Source organism: Ochotona curzoniae, unplaced genomic scaffold, assembly GCF_017591425.1.
Source record: "Ochotona curzoniae isolate NIBS_2020 unplaced genomic scaffold, NIBS_Ocur_1.0 contig_3498, whole genome shotgun sequence".
Lineage (NCBI taxonomy): Eukaryota > Metazoa > Chordata > Mammalia > Lagomorpha > Ochotonidae > Ochotona > Ochotona curzoniae.
In genome coordinates, this window is record NW_024465885.1 from 34,867,671 (window position 1) to 34,878,855 (window position 11,185).

Below are 11,185 nucleotides of genomic sequence, written 5' to 3' on the forward strand. Positions count from 1 at the left end.
TGAATTATTCATATTAAACTTAAAAAATAATCCTATTTTATATCATGTAGATATTGCATAATATGTAAGAGTTGAATCAATAAACATTAAACATAATCAATGCATAAAATATCATAGTAGTTAAACATTAGCAAAAAAGTTTTCTTATTTATTCACAGGTATTAAACGACAATTTGTGGCTCGAGTTTGGTGCGGTGGCCTCGCAACTAAAGTCCTCACCTTGAAAGCACCGGGATCTCATATCAGCAGTGCTTTTAATTCCGTCAGCCCCACTTCCTATCCAGCTTCCTGCTTATGGTCTGGGAAAGCAGTCCAGGACAGTCCAAAGCCTTGGGATCCTGCACCCGTGTGGGAGACCTGGAGGAAGTTCCTGGCTCCTGGCTATGGATAGGTGCAGCTGCAGCCATTGCGGTCACTTCAGGAGTGATTCATTGGACACAAGTTCTTCCTCTCTGTTTTTCCTCCTCTCTGCCTTTTCTCCTTTCTGTATATATGACTTTGCAATAAAAACAAATAAATCTTTAAAAAAATTCTGCCTCAAATCACAGTATATAGAATGTTGAATTAAAAAGACATGAGATTCTTGTAACAAAAATTAGATAAATGGACACATATTACCTTAGAAACTAGTAAACATATATGGGTTCAGAATCACTATCAGTTACATGATAAGTGAGACTTAATTGTAATTTTGTTAAGATGTGGAATAGTGACAATATTTAAATGTGTGTAATGGGGGAAATCATAAACTGGATTATAAATCTCAATGTATGCTCTAAATTACAAATAAATTATGTTTTTGTCTACAAAACATTTTCTTCTGAAATTAAAACCCAACAGGTTTTAATGACAAAAGATTAACTTTGGCAAATTAAAATAAATCTAGTAATTAAATCATTAATTAAAACACAATAATTCAGAGAGAAATCAATGGTCTAGTGGTCGGCAGATGAGTGGAGAAGCCCGTGTGTTGGATTTGAGCGGTTGGGTGAGAGTGCATGGTTGCAATGCTGATTCCGGGTCCCTGCAGCAACGATGGCTCAGGTACTTGAGTGCCTGCCACCCAGACAGGAAATGTGGATTGAAATCCAGTTTGCTGGTCATGCATCTAATATCTCAGGCACTTAGCAAGTGAAGGAAAAATAGATCTCCAACACTTTCCCCTGCCTCTCAGGTGAAAGGATAGCAAGTGAAAATATAAAATATTTTAGCTGAGTGGTAAGAAAAAAGAAATATTTCTGATAAAGGAAATTATACCATTTCAGAAGCAAAAGCTCTGAAGCAAAAGCTCAGAAGTAAAGCTCCCATTTTTCATGGGATGAGGAACACAAAGTTGAATAATACTTAAAAGAAAGGCCAGCCATGTTTAGGGACTCAAAACTGTGATTAGAAATGCTAGAGAATAAAGAGGCAACATAACAAACTCCAGTTGGATGTGTATGAACAAGAAAGGGTTGGCAATGCAATTTGTTTTAAATTCCAATTTCAGCAAAATATGTAACACTTAGAAAAACATACATAGCACTCGCTTCGGCAGCACATATACTAAAATTGGAACGATACAGAGAAGTTTAGCATCGCCCCTGCGCAAGGATGACATGCAAATTTGTGAAGTGTTCCATATTTTTCCACATAATTCAAAATTCAAAAGAAAAATATACTAAGGAAAAACATACATAGTGCTTCTTAAAAATTATTGTTAGTTAACATCTTCATTAATCAGAAAAGAAGCTGAAATATGTCTGTTTTTTCTTTGTAAGAGTGAGTAAATGCTGGACCAATAAACTAAGAAAATATATTAGTGAAAAACAAACCAGGAGCAGACTTTAAAGACAAATCTGTCAGGGCTGGTGTTAATGGCTTAACTCTGACTACAGCTTTTGGCATGCCATGTGACTGCTGGTTCTAGACTCAGAGGCTCCAGATACCATCTAACTCCTGGTTTGCAGCCTGAGAAAGCAGCAGAGGATGGTCCAAACACATGGGTCCTGGTAGCCATGTAGGAGACCAGGAAGAATGTTGTGAGTGAACCAGTGGATGGAAGATTCAATCTCAGTCACTCTATCTCTCTCTGTCTGTTTCTCTGTAAATCTGCCTTTCAAATGAAAAATATTTCAATCTTAAATTATTTTAAAAAATAATGAAAAATATGTCAAAGTTTATTAGAGACAGATCTTAAAATTACACACTATATATAGAGGTGTACACAATTTTTATAACTTAATTTTTTCTCATAGCTTTTCAGTTTCATTTATAAACACATAATGAGAGCCATGCAGTGGAGCATAAGGCTAATTATTTGCCTGTAATGTCCATATGGCCATTGGTCTGTGTTCTGCTGCTCAACTTTCCTTCAAGATCCCTGTTCATATCCTGGGAAATCAGAGGAGGATGGCCCAAGCCCTTGAACCCTGCATCCACGTGGAGACCCAGAGGAAGCTCCTGGCTCTTGGCTTCAGATTAGGCCAGTTTCAAATATTGTAGCACTAATCAGTGGATGGAATATCTCTCTCACTCTCTCCCTCCCCACTCCCAATGTCTCCTTCTCTGTATGTCTGTCTTAAAAAAAAAAAAATTATACTGAAGAACATTTGGCCCTGGAAAATCACTTAGCTAAGGACATCTTTGCAATGAGTACTCCTAATGAGTCTGATCTGTTCAAAGGTTTGGGAATTACAATTCTGCTGAATAACATATATTATTATGAGTGGATATCAGTACATCACTCCACATATTTGCTAGGACTTTATTTATGTATTCTGTTCATAGCTTATAACTTATCTCAATATACTGTCATTAGGCTTAGTTATTATTAAGCTAACTAAAAAGATCATATAAGAATTAAAAGCAGTTTATAGTTATTAAGTTACATTGATATGTAAACATCTTATCATGAGAAAAATCACTTCTCATATTTAAAGTGTGAATTATGTAAAAATGCATTGATTTTTAAACTACTGCAAAATCCTGAGAACAGATCTCAAGAGGGACTGAAGGAGAGTGCCATGGGAAGCTGTTGTGGTGGGTGAGCAGCCAGTGTCCATTAGAAATGTAATTTAGTATAACTGAAGTGGAATGCAGTGTAATATCTACTATGTGTATAATATAATATAGATGGAGGAGAAGCCACTGTAATATATGTGTATATATGTATATATATATATATATGTGTGTGTATATAATATAAATAAATGTATATTATGAATATATATATCCAGATGAATAATGTTTTTCTAACAGTTTTCAAACCTCACATATATATTTCTCATTTGCAACATTTCTGTTATATTTCTGTAGGCAAATAAAACTGAGAAATGAAGCCATATTGAAAGAAAAATGGTAATTTTTAAAACAAAATGAAAACATTCCAGACTAGATCAAACTACATTTTGTGGTAATAAGATGATACATACTACTGACTACATTTTAAAAAGATTTGTTTGTTTTTATCAAAACCACAAATCCACAGAGAGGGAAGACAGAAAGATCTTCTCTCTGCTGGTTCACCCCCCAAGTGGCCAGAATGGCCTTAACTGAGCTGATCCAAAGCCAGGAGCCAGGAACCAGGCGCTTCTTCCATGTCTCCCATATGGGTGCAGGGTCACAAGGCTTTAAACCATCCTCAACTTTTTTCCGAGGTCACATTCACAGAGTTAGATGGGAAGAGGATTGGCTGGAACACACATTTGGTGACCATATGAGATGTTGGTGTATGTTAGGCAAGGATTTAAACACTAGGCTATCTCTCCATGCCTCTGACTATTAAGAAAAAGGAGGAGGGGAGGTGTTATCTGTCTGATAATTTTCATGACTGAAAGTCAAGACTACACCATCTATTTAATTTCTGGTAATGTGACCTGTGGAAAACACATCAGAACATGATTTCAAAGACCAATGGGAAAATATTCTTTGCAGAAAAGGTCAAGTGTGCCGGAAAACACTGCTTTATAAAAACTCACTATAATTATATTAATTCAGTGCCCTGAGAGCTTGAACCATCATGAGATAGCATTCTTTCTATAACCTAATTACTTCCCACTAGACCTCACATCTTAATGGTGCCACAATTTCCACATGCCACACTGAGAAACGAGCTTTTAGTACATAAACTTTAACAAGATAAAGCACTCCCAACAATTGCACATGAAACTGATCTTCCACTCAGGATGTTTTCCTTTCAAATCCAACCTTTATCCTCTTCAAGTCATGAAGGATACCATGTTACCAGTTCCCATACTCCAAGAGTCATAATACAGATAGACAAATTATCACTCTTTTTTCCTAAAGAAAACACATAATAGTCCATCACTCACTAGGGCAAATAACTCTACACCTATCAGAGTTGCATTCCCTTTCAATAATGAGAATCGATCACTGAGGTTCCTGGCTATGTTTCATTCAAAAGGCAAGACACCATGAAGAGATAACAATTGGCGGAGTGTAGTATTGTTAATCTTTACATCAGTGTAACTATTGTCTTACTTTCTGCAAGCACTCTTCTGTTGAAGGAAGTGATGCCTCTCCTTCTAATCAGGATACAGTTGCAGTCATATGAAGTGAGAATAAATGAGCAAGGATTTAGTCGTATTAATGAAAGGATATTCTACTTGCTTTGCTAACTTTTGAATTTATGTGTCATATGGTTTATTAAGTACCATTTTTAAGAAACACATCCCAGGCATCAAATATGTCTTTATACATTGGTGTCTTAAACATGTAAACTATTATTCCTAGCTTGGGAGCATAACTGAGATTTCAATGTTACATTGCAAATATTTGTAGAGTAAGATTATTAACAGCTATGATGTGTTGATTGTTGCCTTTTTTGCAAGAAAATAATTAACTTTTGAAAAGCACTGTTTGGTGAGATCAGAGCAGTAAATAAAATATCCAAATTGCTAATGTGAAAAGAATCATCAATAGTAAGAAAGAAAAATTTGTATTAAGGCATATTTCTGGATAAAGGAAAAATACTGTTCTTTCAAGTTTGAAAGAGTGTCAATGTAATTCAGTTGCCATTGATTGGGTATATATATATATATATATATATATATATATATATATATATATATGAAAGATATTGTAGTTAATTGTGATATAATAGACAAGAATGGGTTGGAAGTATTCAATTATAGCTGAATACAAGAAATTCACTTTTAAGCACACTTAGCAACTGAAAGCAAAAAGATGATACAACATTGCTTACACATGTGTAATAATAAAGAAAAATGAATAGCCACACTGTATCAGATTTAACAAATTATAATTAGTAAGTCCAGGATGGCTACTATATGATAGGAAAAGCTCAATTCAATGAGAGGGAATGAATTAAAAATCAATGTGAAAACTACATTGGAGCACACAAATACATAATATTTATATTGGACATATATTATGAATCTACCTCTCTCTCAGAATGGACAGATTATGTTCACAGAGAATTAGAAATGCAACCATTGACAAATTCTGTACCTGCAATTAACTGGATCTACCAGATGACTAAAAAATTTAATTGAATTACTGCAGAATATACCTTTTCTTTTAAAATTTAATTTTATTTCTATGTTGTTTACATAGTTGAAGAATATGTATGCCCATGTGGGCTACTGAGAATGGAGAAGGTTGAGGCATGGAGGGAGATGGGAGGGACAGATGTTTTCCTTTTTATTTATTTATTTTTATTTTTATTTTGTATTTGTGTTTGGTGGGGAGGGGAGATAGTGGAGGAGACTTCTCCTTTCTGCCAAACTATATCAGCACATATCCCTGATAGGGAGAATATACCGCTGAGCTGGCTCTCCTGACCCTGTGTTTATCCGGGAATTGTGTCCACCGCTGAGCATGAGCAACTGAGGAGGCCAAATGCAGATAAGTGTACTCTAAGGCTGGATCACACATCTTGTGATTTTTCATGTGGCTGGAGTTTGAGACCAATGGTCTAGTCATGTGTTCCTCAAGAAACCTCACCTTGGATGACCCTAGACCTTCTTCTTTGGAGGAAAAGCTAGTGCAGTCCATCACCTATCTTAGCCTTTGCACACATCAGTGAATGTGATTTCCTGGTAAGTTTTTTTCCAAGTCCCATCTCCTACACAAACTGAATGTTGTTGCCACCAAGCCCAACTCAGCTGTCCACAGACCTGGCCTTTATGAACATCTGGGTTCTTCAGCCTAGGCCCACCTGCAGCCCCTGTCCCTGTACATGCCAGCTCATGCAGAAGATTAATATGGCTCATTCCAAATCCCATATGGCTCTTGTGCACATTCATGGATACTGAGGTTTAGTTCAGCACAACACCCCCCATAGATGTGGCCTATAGAAATGTTAATAGATGCTGAATCCTTGTCTAGCCTGGCCAATCCCATCTCTGGTTCTCATGCTGTTTAATGGGATTCTGCAGCCTAGTAAAGAAAAGCCCACAGTTTCCCTACTGGCTGACTGATAGCCTAGATCTTATGCTTCCCAGATGGCACTGCAGTCAAGGCTGATGTGACTTGCACCTACTTCTAGCATATGCCAATGGATATTGTGGCAAAGCATAGTTGGACCACATTTGTTCTGGCTGTTACATGCACTAATGGATAGAGTATCCTTGCCAAGCCTGACCTGCCCCCAGTCCCAGCTCTCACACTCAACAGTTGGAACAATACCCTAGCGTGGCAGTTCTCAAAGCTCTCTTACCAGGCTAGGCCTCAGCTCAGGAAAGCAGATGCTGTGGCCTAGTCTGTTATAGCCAACCTCACCTTAGCATTCACCAGCAGGTACTGCAGCCTGGTTCTGCAAAGACTTCTCATGGTCCCAGCTCCGATTGGCAGGAGCTGTGCCCTAGTACAGACTAGCCAGCACTCAGTCCTAGTACTTATGTGAACTGGCAGGTATTGTGGTCTAACCTAGCCTGGCCTGGCCTGGCCTGAACCACATCCTGAAAGTCATACATTACAGCAGGTATTGTAGACTGACCCAGCATGCCCTGCCCCAGATCCAGCCCACAAGTATGACGAAAATAATGTAGCCTGGCCTAGACTATCCCAAAGACTCAGCAATAGGAATTGGGTCATTATAGGCGCATTCCCCAAAAACTTGCTATCAGACCAGCTCCTGATTGTGGATCACGTAACCATTGGTGAGTACTCATCCCAGCCTCCCATGGCCTATCTTTAGTCCCAGAACTCCTTGATGGGTACTAAGGCCTTGTCTAATTAAACCATTTCAGCTCTCACTGTTGGATGCTGCAGCCCAGCCCAACTCGGCCCATTTGCAGACCAACCTGTCATGTGGACCAATGAGTGCCACAATCTAGCCAAGCACACCTTAATATCCACTTTGGGTCTTGTGAGCTTCAATTGGTCCTGGGGCACAGCCCAATTTAGCACAACCCCTAAATACAGGCCACATGCATGCCACAGAATGCTACAGCCATCTTCATCTCAGTCCACTACCAGCCCCAGGTCTCATGCTAACCATTGAAAACTACAATCTGTATGTGCAGTTCCCTTAGTTTACCTACAAGGTCTACTCTTCTTCCAGATAGTATGCAGGTCAGTGTTTTTTTCTGATTCATCCTGGCATAGTACACCTTCAGTTTTGGCCCTTTTCAGCAGATGCTGTAGCCTAGCCTGGCCTGTGTCTCACTGGAGGGCATTGCAGCATGACTCTGCATGGTCTGTACTCATTCTTGGCATTCATGGGAACCAGTAAGTGAAGTAACCTAGCATGGTGTGGTCCAAACACCATCCCAGGCCCCATGCATGTTAGTGGATGCTGTGTCTTCTGCTGGCCTGGGTATCCTCGCTGAACCATCCCACACACATACCAAGAAGTGGTATAGCCTCAACTGTCTTGGTTCTTCCCCCTACCCCCATCGTCACCCCTAGTCCTTGCTCTTATGTTCATCAGCAGGACCTGTGGCCTATTAAGACAGTTTTCCATTTTTCATCACCAGGCCTACTCATGAATCTCACACTTGCCAGTGAGTCATAAACCTTTGCACAATAAAGTCCATACCCATTCCTAGCATCTGTGTGTGGTAGTTGGTGTTGCATCCTGGACCACCACTGCAGTTCTTGGGTGCACCAATGGGTATTGGAGACCGGGTTAGGCCAGTCTGTTCCCAACCAATTTCCATTAGTGTTGTTGAGTTCAAGTAATACGGCCTGGCCCTACCAGGTATCCCTACCGCATGTCTTAACTTTTGTTTGCAGGCAGGCGATGCCATCTAGCCCAATTCTCCCACAAAGGAGGGTACCTTGGTCTGCCTAGAATTGCCCTCTGGCTTCCCTCCCTCTAAGCCATCTGTTTACATGTGAGCAAAGTGGCCTAGTCCTCAGAACTGACAGAACTCATCCCATTAAAATACTTTCCATTATTGTCACACTACTGTGTAACAGAAACCCAGAATTCACTTGTTATCCAGCTATAACCCAGTACATGTTTTTATTATTATTGTTGTTGTTATTGTTTTTCAAAAAAATTACAGGATAGAATTTGAATGCTTTTATTATAAAGAAATGTCAAATGTTCAAAGAGAAATATGTTTACCTTAATTAGATACCACAGAATGTTTTTATGTACACATAGAATCCCACAACTATGGATAACATTGTGACATTTAAAAATTATATATATATATATATATAATCACAAAAAAAACTTGAATACTGAATGTGTATACTAGTGTTTTTTATAAGAATATGGACAAATATGATTTTATCTCATATATTGCTGGAGGAATTGTATAAAGCACAAAGCTATTTAGGAGAAACATTTCAGAGTTTCCATAAAAGTAATATCCTTAATGTATATTATGCTTTACATATATATTGTCTTTAACCTGTTGTAAAATGCAGGCAATGTTAAAGACACTAAAAAGCAATCCCTAAGCCACCAGTTCTTCATCCTCACTGCATGTTAAGACTATCTGAATATTAAAAACAAACAAAAGCCTGCATGTCACTGGTTTACCAGAAGATAGTGTACCATTTCTGTTATCTATTTTGAATATATAGCCACCCCCAAAGCGGTGAGGCATATTTTGCCAATTAATCTTGAAATACTGGTATATGATGTGACTATTTTAATAAATTATGTCTACTGATAAAACATAAGCATGTAATAAACTAAGAAAACAAATATATTACATTTATTCCACTCTTGAACAAAAGTGCCTCCTTGATAAATTAAATACAAATTCTATTCTATTATGTATAAAACCACATTTTATGGATGCTCTAAGTTTTCCCCTATGTCAAACATGTGCCAGTTGGCAGAATCTTTGGCATATAAGCAGTTTCCAGTGTGCTTGTCATAAAGACTATCATTAGTAAGTATTGTTAGGGTCATCATAATTATTAATATTAACAATCCCAGTACCTTTATCACTTTTCCTCAAAAATCAAGACAGAAGTATGAGGAAATGAATTTGCAATCAACACATTTATTTTATTTTTATTTTTACTTTCTCAGAAGAGCAGCTAAAATTGATTTGTTTTTTTTTCTCTCTTTTTTTTTAATAAAAAGGTAATATAGACTGAAAGATAATGTGGACTTATAACCAATTGAGGTAATTAAAGAGAAGTTAATTAACAAATGCGGATGCTAATTTTTCAATATGTATTAACACAGTCAATGACCTGAACTTCTTGTACATGAATATTTGATTCATTATTTTCTCAATTTTACACCTGTTAATTTTTGGGTCATTTTTCCCAATTGCTTCCAAACATATCGCAGAGACTTGGCTTATATTGCACAGAAGTGATTTTCCAAGCATAAAGATCCATGAAAAAAATATTTTCTCAAACATAAATCTGTGTGTAAGAGACTGTTGCAAATTAGTTGACTAATCACTTTGGTCAATTATACACAACAATTCTACTTAACTGTAGCAGAATATACATTAGCTTTTTAATTTAAAAGCTACTGAAAAAAACAAGTGTCCCACTCTTACTAAAACCATATCATACACATTTGTTTTTGCTTTCTATAGCAAATTAAGTTTTTCAGTCATGTGTTCAGAAAAAAAATAAGGAAATTTAAACGTGTGAGCAAATTTATCTCAAACATATATGTGCCAAAGTTCTTTTTTTTTTTAAAGATTTATTTATTTATTTATTTTTATTGGAAAGGTGGATATACAGAGAGGAGAGACAGAGAGGAAGATCTTCCGTCCAATGATTCACTCCCCAAGTGAGTACAACGGGCCGATACTATGCCAATCCAAAGCCAGGAGCCTCTTCCGGGTCTCCCACGTGGGTGCAGGTTCCCAAAGCTTTGGGCCGTCCTCGACTGCTTTCCCAGGCCACAGGCAGGGAGCTGGAAGGGAAGCGGGGCTGCCGGGATTAGAACCGGCGCCCATATGGGATCCCGGGCGTGCAAGGCGAGGACCTTTAACCACTTGCGCCACCGCACCAGGCCCCAAAGTTCTTCTTGACATTACTAGGATTCAGATTGCAAGCAACAATAAGCATGCTGATATTTGAAATCTAAATTTAAATGGCATTTTGCAACACATAAATGTTAAAATAGTGTCCACCTCTTACAAAATATGCATCAGATAATGGGTAAATGAAATAACAAATTTATAAAACTTACTATTTTAATTTAGTGTAAATGTTTTTTTTCTCTCCCATGTCACATATCCTAAAACTCATGTAAGTCTAGCATTTTTTTTTCTTCTGTCTTAGGTTTTACTCCAACAACCTCCTCCACAATACTACATTGCATTAAAATCTGAACTCATTATTCTAGTAGACGGTTAACTCTCATTTTCAGTTTTGGTTTCTCCCATTTTCTTTATGATCAGCTGACAACATGATTCCCGTTGAATGTATTCATTTCAGATATCAAAGTGTTTTTGATTTTTTATCATTTTAATGGGGATATACCCTTTTTCATGCAGCTATACACCTTCAAATATTCTTGCTATATCATAATTGATATTTATGTAGTCTTTCCTTTAGCTACAATATTTAGTCCTGGTTATTTCAAACAGAATGTGTTTAAATGTCTAACAAATCAGAAAATAATTATTTGACATCATCCCAGCTGTCATCTACACTAATTTTCAGCTATCTGTAACTGTTTTATTTCCAGAAAAAAAGGTGGGAAAGGGTCCTGCCAGCCCAATAGCTTAGCAGCGAAAGTCATCGCCTTGCATGCTCCAGGATCCCATTTGGGTGCCAGTTC

General features: G+C 37.5%; 1 non-coding gene across 1 annotated transcript; it reads left to right on the plus strand.

Moving 5' to 3' along the window:
* Positions 1-1,521: 1,521 nt before the first annotated feature.
* Positions 1,522-1,628, plus strand: LOC121156966. The gene has a single exon (XR_005883947.1). It is a non-coding gene; the product is annotated as a U6 spliceosomal RNA (small nuclear RNA).
* The last annotated feature ends 9,557 nt before the right edge of the window (positions 1,629-11,185 follow it).